We start from the raw sequence: 10947 nt of genomic DNA, 5'->3' as shown, positions 1-10947 counted from the left end.
TATTCATGGACCAAAAAGTTTAATGTTATAAAGATGTCAGCTTTCCCCAGTTGAGCCATAAATTCAAGTTAAATTCATTCACTTAGCAAATATTTACTGAGATTACTTACCTATCTTTACTCAAGCTTCTACTGCTTTAGGTGCTTGAGATGTACAAATGAGCAAATTCAAAAATAACCTTGCCAATTTTAAATTTATAGTCTACCTGGGTAGGAGATGGGTAGGTGAGAGGGAAATAAAATAAAAATAGGCATACGAATAAACCATATAATATATTAAAGATAATACTTGACTATGAACAAAAAGTAGAGGCAACTAAATAATTAGAAGTAGTGGAGAGGGGATTGTGACAGGCTACAATTTTAAATGAAGTTTTCTTAAAATCAACAGATTTATTCTAAAATATATTTATGGAAGATCAAATGGCCAAAAATAACTATATATAAAATATATATATATCATATATACATATATATGATATATATATATATATGCTACAGAAATATGCTCTATTATTAAGATATTAAGACTATTTTAAAGCTATACTAGTGCACACACTCCACTATTGGCAGCCTGGGTTTGGATCCCGGGCGCGCACCGACGCACTCACTGCTTCTCTGGCCATGCTGAGGCCGCGTCCCACACACAGCAACTAGAAAGATGTGCAACTATGACATACAACTATCTACTGGGGCCTTGGGGAAAAAAAAGGAGGAGGATTGGCAATAGATGTTAGCTCAGAGCCGGTCTTCCTCAGCAAAAAGAGGAGGATTAGCATGGATGTTAGCTCAGGGCTGATCTTCCTCACAAAAAAAAAAAACAAAACAAGCTATACTAATATGGTAGTATTGTATTGGTGACTAATATACAAAGGAACAGAATATAGAACCCATAAATATATTCAAAGACATATGGAAACCATATGAGTAAGGAAAGGATGGATTATTTAATAAATGATCCTGAAATAGAAATTGGATCTACCTCACATATACTCAGAAATAATTTCAAATGGATCAAGGGCTCAAATACCAAAGATGAAGTATTTAAGATGGCAATATAAGGAAATATATTTATGAAATTGAGGTAGGAAAGAATTTCTTAAGGAAGATTAAAAATTGCAAAACTTTCTTGAGATTCAAAAATGCAATTACATTATACTTAACTTTTAAATTTCACTTAGAGTATCCACTTTATTAGTAATCAGGAAAATGTGAGTTAAATTCACAAGATCATTTCACATTCATCAAACTGACAAAAAATAGACATTACTCTGACAATTTCAAATAACAGGAAGGATGTGGAACAATGGATACCATCATACTGTGCTCGCAGGAATAGAGAGTGGTATAACTTCTTTGAAAAGAAAATCATGATGCCTAATTAAATGTTTGAATAAATGGTCCTAAAGTCATGAACAAGAATGTTAATAAGATCATCATTTTAAATGAATTAGAGTGAGGCAAATCCACGTGGGTGCATCTCAGGACCATAATATTGAGTATATTAAAAAAGTTACAGAAGAAAACCTCTAGTATGATTACATTAATATAGCCTTCAAAATCAAGCAAAAGGAAACAACATATTGTTTATGCACATATACATATGTGGCAAAACTTATAGCAAAGAATGATTAATACAATTTCTGGTGTTTACTTCTTAGAGGTAGGGAAGGGAAGTATTTTAGGAGAGGCACATAGGGACTTCAAATACTGAAATATTCTATTTCTTAAGCTTCATGGTGGGTCGGTAGGCATTTGTCTATTTTTTTAACTATTATGAATATTATAAAAATTCTTTGGTGTATATGTTTCATCATATCAAAATTTTAAGAAGTACTGAATATATGTTCAACCCATGGTTTACATAGATGTATATTCCATCTTGTATGGTAGATATAGTAAGCCCCATTTAATATTTTGTTTGCAGAGCTTAAAAAACTCTTTACTATTTTTGAATTAAAATTAACTTGTAAGTTTTTTTTTTTTCAATGGGGCAGATTTAACATTCTCTAGAGAAATCAGGGACACTTTAGAAAAGAAGTGCTATTAATGCTATCAAATGTTCCCATTAGCTTTTTGATTCATATAGACTTTAAAAGTGTCTTCACTCTTCTCCACATAGTACACGCCAGAATGTATTCACAAGTAATAATAAAAATTATAACAGTAAGAGTTAAAACTTGCTGAATACCTACTACATGTCAGGAATTTTTTTAGGTGAGAGAACGTCGCAGACAAAATTCTCTACCTTCGTGGGACTCACATTGTCACGGCAGGAGAAAGCCTATAAACAAGTGATATAAACATAGTATGTTAGAGGGTGATAAGAGTTAGGGAGCAAATTAAAGCACAGAAGGGCAAAGGAAGTGCCGAGGTAGAGGGAGGGTGAATTTTAACTAGGGTGATTAGGAAAGGCATCCCTGAGAAGGTGACATTCCAGCAATGACTTGAAGGTGGTGAAAGGGAATATTAAAGGAATCCTGGGAGAAGAGCATCCATGAAGAAGAAACAGACTTCTAGACTCTGAGGCTGGAACACGCTTGGTGTGTATGAGAAATAGAGAGGTCAGTGTAGATGGATAGAGAAGGGTCACGAGAGGCACCAGAGGAGAAACAAAATCAGAGAGGGGGTAGATCATATAAGACTTACAGATTATGATAAGAGGTCTTGCTTTTATTCTAAATGAGCCTGACTAATTGTATTCTAATTGTATTCTACTGACTTACATTGTAACAGAATCATGCCGAATGGGGAATGCGGTGGAGAATAAATTCAAGTTGGGCAAGGCAGAAGCAGGGAGACCAGTCAGAAGGCTGTCACAATAACCCACGTAAGTGATTATGATGCCTTGGACCATGTTTTAGCAGGAAGGTGGTGAAGTTTTTGGATTTTGCAGCTAGGACAGACAAGATTTACTTACAGAATTCAAGTGGAGTGTTAGAGAAGAAGAGGAGTAAAGGGTGACTTAAAGTTTTTGTCCGGAAAAACTGAAAAACAGAATTGCCATTCTTCCACTCTAAGATGGGGAAAACTGCAGGTGGAGCATGTCTGGAGAGAAAGATCATGAGCTCACTTTATTGTTCAGTTTGTAATTTATATATGAGCCGGGGTTCAGAGAAGTGTGGGCTAAAGATAGAAATGTCAGTTAAATATATGGTACTTATGGTCATTAAAGCAGTGAGAGTAGATTACAGAATAAACCAGGGGCAATGCGTGAGCCCTGGAGTTTTCCAATATTATGAGGTCAGGAGAGAAGAAAAAACCAGCAGGTGAGAGTAAGAGAGTGTGGTTGGTGATGGGGAGAGCAGAAGGACCAGGAGTGAATTTTGTCCTGTAAATGCAGGAAATGTTTCATACAAGGAGAGGATCATTAACTGTGGCAAATGCTGCTCAGAGGCACAGTAAGATATGGACCAGGAACTGACTATTGGATTTACCGTTATGGAAGTCACAGTGACCTTGATAAGAAAACTTTCGTGGTAGGAATGGGGTTTGGGCTAAAGTTGATCTAAATGGGTCCAAGGGAAAAAATAGAGAGGAATTGGAAACAGAAAAGATAGACAGCTACCAAGTTTTGCTATAAAAACTAAAAGGAAATAAGACAGCTGCTACAGAGGAATGTGGGGTCCAGAGATTTTTTTTTTAATGATGCGAGAAATCACGGTATATTGCATATGCCAAGGAGAATGATCAAGTACAGAGGGTGATTGCATGAGCCATGTCCTTGAAAGCGCAGAGGAAGTGGGATCCAGTGCACGAGTGGAGAAGGTGGCTTTACAAAGGAACACAGACCGTCCATAATTACAGGAATGTAGGCCGAGTATAGGACACTTGATGATGGTAGGTGTGTAGATGTGGTAGTGGGAGCAGGGAAAAGATCTTTTCTCTTTGTTTTAATTTTCTCCATGACCAAAGAATCACAGATATTAACTGAGAGTAAACATGGGAGAATTAATTAGAAGTTTGAAGAAAGAAGAGAAAGCATGAAATATTTTTCTAGGAGAGTAGAAGACTGAATAGACAAGGAACGGGTAGTATTATTGCTAGAGACCTCTGAGGCCCCACTTGAAATTAGTGATCATAAAGTTTAAATGAGGATAGTGATTATGGCAATATGTTTTTCTCCTACCCAAACTGATGCGTGGGTAGAGGCAGATATTACAACAAAAGATGGAAGAGATTTGGGGTATGTGTAAGAAAATGATTAGAAAGTGTGACTGTGGAATGTAACCTTGGTGAGAAGGGAAATGAGTACACAAGGGAAACACGGAATAGTGAAATATTTATAGGAGTAGCAGAGTATATGCATTCCTGGGTTTGAAGGATTGTTTGATTGGAGAGGGGGTACTTGAAATTGAGATGATGCAGGTTCACAGTGACTACTGATGACAAGTCTTAGGAGATGTACATGTTTGTTGATCTTTGCCTTGATGGTAACTTTTAATAATTATATTCAATAGTATCCACTTTATTTTGTATTTCTTAGCATAACATACTCAAGTAATTTATCACTTTGTTTAGTTTTTATAGATAACAATTTAATGTTTACATAGGTATTTTATTGTGTTAAAGTACTGAGTACTCTTTAATTCTATATGAAAAAGAATTCTTATTTGAATTCTTAAAAATAAATTTCCTTTTTCTTTTAATTCTTATAAAAAAGTTGTAAATAGTGTTTCTTTTCTGTAATAAGTAAACAGAAGTTGATGATACAGGATATATCAGTTGGGATATGCGTAGAGCGCTGCCACAAAAAGGACCCAAAAGTAGATTGGCTTAAATAATGAAGATATTTCTTTCTCTCATGGAAAAATTTGAGTTGTGGCTTCTAGGCCACCAGGAAGCTCTTTTCCCCATGGTCATTCAAGGACTCGGGTTCTTTCCGTGTTCCTGCTACATCATCCTCCAGGGCAGGCAGGGGTCTTAAACTTTTTTGCGCCATAGACCTCTTTGATAATCTGGTGAAGTCTATGAACCCTTTCTCACCATAATGTTCACTAAATGCATAAAATAAAATGCATCAGATTAAAAAGAAAACAAATTACATTGAAATACCATGATCGAAATATATAAATGTGTGCTTCTTTAAACTTTATAAGATTTAAAAAGTCTACATTATGGGTATAAATACCACAATTTTGAAGCAATTATGCACATTAGCAATATTTTAACATATCTGCAACAGCTGTAATATGATTTGAAAATGCCTGTGATTTCTGTTTTTGCCAAAACCACAAGTACTATTAATACTACTATTGTTTATTGTCCACATTTTCAACAGAAGAAAATCCTAAATTAATAAAAATGAAGATAAAATTTTTCACCATCCAAGTTTCACAGACACATTGAACTCCCTCCAGTGGTAGCTCTCAGGTTGAGGGTTAAAAACTTCTTCTCTAGGGCACTGATGTCATCTTCATAGTCAGCTCTGAGGGGAAGGGGGAGGAGAATGTAGAAGTCTAAAAACTTAGGCCTAGAAGGTGGCACATAGTAGTTCTAGTCCATTACATTCGAGATAAATCAATCACAGGATGACACCCAACTGCAAGAGATCTGGAGAAATGTAGAACAGTCACACATCAAGATGAAAGGACAGAGTTAGAGACTCTGCAGAATCAGCAGACTCTGCCACAAAGGCCACACCTTTCATTTCCTGCATTTCTCCTTCTCCTTCCCTTTTGGTGTGGTGTTTATTTTATTTTGTTTTTCAAGTCAATTAATTTTCTTGCAGATATGTCCCTTCTGGGTGGTCTCTCAGTCTATTAGAAAATCTAATATTAAGATTTTCAGAAGTTTCACTTCAAGGTGCAGTAATTGCATAAAGACATTTTTAACATCATGTAATACAAACAAATGCTGGGCAGGTTACTCAGAGATAGCAAAAATGCAAGTATATTATATATGATCAAGTGTATTGTCCAAGTTGATCTATTTTTCTGAAATTTTATTAAATAAAATAGTTCTTGAGATAAGTGTGCAGTCTGCCAAATATGACTATACCTGTATGTATTGTTTAAAAATTTCTTATCTCATATATATGTATATATATGTACATGTATATATTATTTTTACTTTTTTTTGCTTTTGATTCTAAATCACACAAATTTATTTTTCTATACTCATACAAGTTAGTAGATAACAGAATAATCTTGTAAACCAACAATATGATTATATACTGACCTTCTAACATTACCTAAGGAAGTACCAGTTTTGTGCAATAAAGATGGCTGTCCCTCAGACTATTCTACTGCAATATCTCTACTATAGCCAGTAAGATCCAAATAATTGTGCCTTCTGAAAGCTACATGGGGGAAAGGAGAATTAATTTTATGGCTTTTTATTATCACAACATTTAAAATATCAGACCTCAGAACTTTATCTCACTTGTAATCACCTCAAATTTTAAAAAGATATAAAAATGAAGATAAAATGAGCTGCTGATACAAGGAAAAGTTTGCTGCCGGGAAATCAGTTTCATGGGATCGATCCCACCTTGACTTCTTCCAAAGCAGAGATTTATAAATCAATGCTTATTTTAATGGTTTATCTAGTCTGTCTTTAAAACCGTGGTTTTCTTATTTAACAGTGAATGGTGAATGCTTTTTTTGTAATTAGAAATAGAATGTATTCTCTTGGACCTATTTAGTGTTGACAATTTTATCACTATGTTGCATTACTGTTTCTTAACCTTTTTTTGAGGAACCATTCTGGAAACTTGGTAAAAGCTATGGACTCTTTCCTCCAGAAAAAATACATGTACACAAATAAAAACAAATTTTGCATAAAGTGTTGAGGTGTTTATTGATATCCCAGTACCCTTCCAGAGGCATCCTTAGAGTTCAATTCAGGACCTGTTTAAAACCCTGTTTCTTCTACATTTTCACATAAGGGCAAAGGAACCTATAAGTGTGTGGCAAGATCATTTTTCCAGAAGTCACGTCTATAACAGATAATTTGTTCATTATGCTGGTCTTCTTGCTAGCAAAATTATCTTGCTGATATTTTCTTGTTCATTCTTGATGCATATATATTACCTATATCTTTTTACTATAGTTCAGTTAATTCTCACTAATCCAAACTAATGGAAGTAAGTGATGTTGTGGATGGTCCAAGATAATACATTATTCACAAGGCATATAGACTCAGTTGTTTACATAACATTTGTTTGAAGCAATCTAAACTCCTAATTATATTTTAATTAATTTTAACATTAAATTGTGTGCATTTCTCAGCATACATTATCCTAGAAGAGACAGAAGTTCAGAGGTGTGTTGAATGACAGAAGAAATTTATCATATATAATAGGATGATGAGTGCGAGTTTTCTGGTTGTCCCAGAATTGGTGACTAGAACCCAAAGCTGAGGACAAAAAGATATGAATTACCCACTTTCTAAAGAAATACACCCAAGACAGAGGTCAGAATCCTCTCTGCATGATTTACTAAGCAGGATCAGAACCGGCCCTAGAAAGCCGTGGAGTAGTTAGTAGCACAGGTGCTGTGTTGAGTCAGCTTGCTTCAAATCCTGGCCCAGCCGCACTAGCTATGTAACCACAAGCAAGTCACTTAATCTCTCTGCCCCTCAGTCTCCTCAGTAAAACGAGAGTAATAATAACTACAAAAATAGTGCTTATAACAGTTTTGCATAATACGTAGTAAATGCCCAATGGTGCTTATATCTAGCATTTAGTATTTGATATATTCTGTGCTTCAGTGTCCTCCTTTTTAAATATCTACTTCATAGGGTTATTGTGAAGATTAAATGCCAACATAGATGTAAATAAATAGAAAAGTACCCAGACCTTGGTAAGTACTCAATAAATATATTATTTTGCCCAGGGTGGTCCAACCATCCCCCCAGGTGCACGTGCATGTGTGTGTGTGTAAAAAACTGGGGAGTAGAAGAGATACTTGAAGGCATGGGTGTGGCAAACCCTTTGGAAAGGAAAATATGTTCTTTGATGAGGGTAGTTCTATATGGGGAAAGTTGCTTCCCCCACCTTCTAAGCAAAGTGAGGGAGAGGCTTCATTAGAATCACTCAGAGATTAAGCTTCCCTGAAGAAGGGGCAGGAACTCCATTTCCTTATTGAATGCTGGTTTAGCAAATGATTTGCTGACCTGCCATGTTGCCAATATTCCTCCCCACTCCATTTAATGTCTAATCTTCCTTTAGGTATCACCTCTAGTGTCACTTCCTTAGGTTGCTTTCCCTAACCGTCAAACCAGATAAGATCCCCTGTTATAGGCACATAATACTTCTCTTTATAGAACTTATCAGTGTTGACACTTTTATATTTATTTTGGGTCTATTTGTTCAATTATTATCTGCCTTACTAAGACCTGAGGTTCATTAAGACAAGGACTGTCCTTTCTTATCTCACTCCAGTGCCTATTAGCTCAATGACTGGCTCATCGTTAAGTACTTGATAAATTTTGGGTAAATAAATGAATGATGTAAATTGAGGGAGAGAATCATCAATGTTCAATTGAAAATTGAATGGTGTTGAAGAGGTTCACCTGGTCCTAAAGAAATACAAGTGCTAGGTTAGTTTAAGAAAGAGATCAATTCTGGTTAGATGATCTTTGTAGGTTTATCATATAAGGGTAGGATTAGAATGAGAATTTGAAGAAAAGTAGATTTCAATAAACAAGTTGAAGAGAGAAATGTAATAAAACATGTGCTAAATATATTGGATTATGAATAAATGAATTTGGGAAAGAATGAATTTTATGGAAAAATAATAAAAGATATATCTATAATTGTGAGGAATTTGTCATTATACACCTCCTTTAATCTGATGCTAATTATTTGGGTACTTTCCCATAAGGAGTGGTTAGGTATTGAAGTTTCTAAGCAGAGAAGGATATGAGATGTATATCAGACAAGGTTTAGCAGAGAAAACCAAAACATCTTTAAGTATTTTGAGCAGAACATGACTTAATAAAGGATTAGGTAATTTAAAAATTACTGAAACGGTTGGAGAAGTGAGCTCCAGATTGGGCCTTCAGAGCTGACTGTACAATGCTTCTCAAAACCCAAGAAGCTAGAAAGTAGACACTAAAACTCTGCAAAAAAGTTTTAAAACTGGTGCAGAAAAACTTCATATCGATATGGGTTTGATTATCAACAGAAACAAACAAAACAGGTCAAACGTATAAAATGTCTCCATATTACTCCTCCTGCCTTTCAAATATCACAACATTGCATATGATTGACAAACATAATTTATATCAAGAAAGCCAGCAGTGGAGTTTCCAGGTTGGTGACCACATTAAGGTGCTGGGAGGATGTTGTACCCAGAGGGGGCATGCATGTTCTCTCCTCCACACCTATACCTTGTCCCATGCATCTATTTCATTTGGCTTTTCCTGAAATGTATCTTTTATAATAAACTGGTAATAGAAGCTGAGGAGAGCATTTGGGTTTCAGAGTTCCTACATGTCTCCTTGCAGTGAAGTAGACCAGCAGCTACAGTCAACTGCAATTCTGTTACACCTTCGTGATGTTTCCCTTGGCCAGAAATGCACTAAGTAGTCTCAAGAATTGAAGCATTCAGCAAATTATGGCAAGATAGAGCCACATAAAATACTTACCGGATTTCCATAACAAATATGGCAATGCTGTGCTAGCCAGCAGAACCACTTTCCGCATCATCGTATGGATGGTTGCCATCACACAGATTGGAATAGAATGGAACCTGTCCTCTGTTGGTAGAGTCATCTCAAAGGAGTGAAAAGATCAGTAACCATTACAGTTGCTGTAATATAGAATTGTTTCAAAACCAAGTTGTCATCTAAGCCCTCTGCTGCTCATTACAGCATGACTGGAGAAATGAAATACATTTGAAACCTTAAAAAGCAAAGAAATCTAAGAAATGTCTCAGTCTCTGTCTCTTTAATTTCAGTCTCTTGTCTCTTGTCTTTGTCTCTTCACACCACACTCTCTCTCATTACACTGTCAAGAGGGAGACATGGAGTTTGATAGAGTCAATCCACAGCGTTCCTCACAGGGATTTTTTTGTTTGTTTTTAATTAATTCCTTACCAATGTACTAGTTGGCTTGGAGTCAAGAGATTGATTGAATGAAGTTGATGAGGGTGAAAAAGGTACCAATTACTTGCCTCCTGGTTCATGTGTCTACACAACTGTGGTGCGTTCAAATAAAAGAAAATTCAGCTGACCTAATAGATGATTTTTTCTTTCCAGGGTTGGTATATTATCATTTATTCTCTTTAAAGTATATAGTCAATATGTTTTTAAAAATCCTTTAGAAGTTGAACTTATACTGTGGCAACAGTTCAATGCTTGTTTAGAGACGGAACCAACAAAGCTCAGCATACCTTTTGAACTGTTTTCCACTGAAAGAAAGAGAGGAGGAGAAAAGTGGACAAAAAACAATTTTGAAAGCATGCAATGATATGGTTTTAGCTTTTCAAAAAAAACCCCTCCAAATATTTGATGTAATCAATAGAATTTCATAAATTTTTAAATATTAAGGAAATACTGCCTATGAATATTACATTTCTAAGAATAGCACACGCATGTGATTAATCACCAATAATCCATTCATCCAGTTTGTGTATAGCCATGGCCAGTCTACTGCCCACACCCCAGCCTACATTTTGCTTTTTACAGTTCTTCCATTTGAAAATGAAAGTCAGGATCCTTGCCAATATCAACCACCTCCAGTGTTTTCAATATTGCTACCATCACCCTGGCAACACAGAAGACAGGACATAAATAGTTGCTCTGCCAAACATATCTATTGCCTTGTTATATTTGTGGGAGTTAGAGTTGTCAAAGGAAGTTTATGCCAAGTAAAAGTAAATTTTGACTTATCAATGGCAAGATTTTCTGAAAAGTGCATTCACATTCACGCTTTATGTAGACAATTAAGTGGAAGTGTAAATAAAATATAAACTCCGTGAGGACCAAGGAAATACTTGTC

At 35.5% G+C, this 10947-nt stretch overlaps 1 pseudogene; it reads left to right on the top strand.

The window, feature by feature from the left end:
- Positions 1-9502: 9502 nt before the first annotated feature.
- Positions 9503-9745, top strand: LOC101388079 (cytochrome c oxidase subunit 7B2, mitochondrial-like; annotated as a pseudogene).
- The last annotated feature ends 1202 nt before the right edge of the window (positions 9746-10947 follow it).

The sequence above is a fragment of the Ceratotherium simum genome, chromosome 1 (assembly GCF_057802395.1).
Source record: "Ceratotherium simum simum isolate JZ-2026a chromosome 1, ASM5780239v1, whole genome shotgun sequence".
Lineage (NCBI taxonomy): Eukaryota > Metazoa > Chordata > Mammalia > Perissodactyla > Rhinocerotidae > Ceratotherium > Ceratotherium simum.
This window is presented reverse-complemented; position numbering and strand designations above follow the sequence as displayed.